The sequence below is a fragment of the Pimephales promelas genome, chromosome 23, assembly GCF_988280905.1.
Source record: "Pimephales promelas chromosome 23, fPimPro1.hap1.1, whole genome shotgun sequence".
Lineage (NCBI taxonomy): Eukaryota > Metazoa > Chordata > Actinopteri > Cypriniformes > Leuciscidae > Pimephales > Pimephales promelas.
The window spans coordinates 859,319-860,866 of NC_142791.1; positions in this window are offsets into that span (position 1 = coordinate 859,319).

Consider the following 1,548-nt stretch of genomic DNA (forward strand, 5'->3'; position numbering starts at 1 on the left):
TAGACTACTATATACATTTTTTCTCAATTTTAAGAAAACTGTTGTGTTTCCATAAATATGTTCTACACATGACCACCTCCAATCCAGCTTCATGGGTCATGGACTTTTAGCACAAACATTTCCACAAATCACTTTTAAATGTGAAAGGGCACTTTTAATGTCAAGCAATCTCACTGAGGCCAGATTGAGATTAGAACTATTGCTTCTGAGGGCAAAGGTCAAAGAGTGACCGCCACAACTAACTTCATTTCCTGACTGACCCGTGAAACCTTTGAGTTCTGCCTCAAATACATATTAAGAGAGCAGGGCGGGGGTAGAGGTCAGATTTATTTTTGTTTGACTCAAATTAATTCTAATAACTGTGGATTCTATGCGCCTCCAAGTAACTACGAGTGTTATTTTTACAGAATACAGCTGTAACATGAACTCACACATGGTTGCCAACTGCATTATGATCACATTTAGTGAGCTGTGACCTGTAAATGTAAAGTAGAGCAACCTTATGTAATCAGAGAGAGTACGATTATTACTGTATACAGACGTGCAGTGAAACATATCGTACACTATTAAAGAACACGAGAGACCAAACTCCATATTTACAAAGAGTTCCAGGAAAAGATCTGGAACACGGCTACAAAACAACACACTCAATGTCATGGTGTTAGTAAAATGACACCTGGAGTAAAACCCTAGTGACGCAGAGACTGCTGTTTAGGTCATGCTCTCATTTCGGTGGCTTATTCACTGATTTGAAAGATGGAAAAGCTAAGTTCACAGCAAAAATGCACTAATGTGTAGAATAGAAACATCCCAACCTCTGATCGGTGACTTTTGTGTGCTACTCTTCAGTCTGGGTCACAGTTGCATCGAAAGCATGTGCAATAGCGCCACCTGCTGTCAGAACGCAAAATTGTATCTATCTATCTATCTATCTATCTATCTATCTATCTATCTATCTATCTATCTATCTATCTATCTATCTATCTAGCTAGCTAGCTAGCTAGCTAGCTGGATTTAATTTGGATTTAATATTGATAAAAAAGGAATAAGGATCAATCCTAAAATGCATAAGCCAGAGTGAACACCATATTCATTCATTTATTTACACGCAGGGTCATACTTTCACTGAACAGAAACTGCAGTTTCTTCTGAGAGAACTTTTACTTTCGTTTCATGGATGTTACAGAACTCGAAGTCAGCTGACTTTGGCCTGTTATGTAGCAGGGAGTGATTAACAAGTTATCGCGTTAAAAAGCAACACAATTAGGCTAATTATAGACAAATTATTTGCTGTTTCGTGAACTGATTTGTGTTTCATAATCGGTTTACTGTTTACATTTTATATTTGTGTGTGTTTGCAATCTGTGTTTACTTTATCCTTAGGAAATTAACAGTGGAGTTTTTTAGTCACGTCTTTATTAATGATTTATTTTTATTGCGTTGTTAATGTGTAGTGTTTTACATGTTTCAATGTGTGTTTACACAATCACCATGACGTATGGGCGGGCACGCGTGTGATCCAGAGATTCCAGACCCAGCTAATGGATG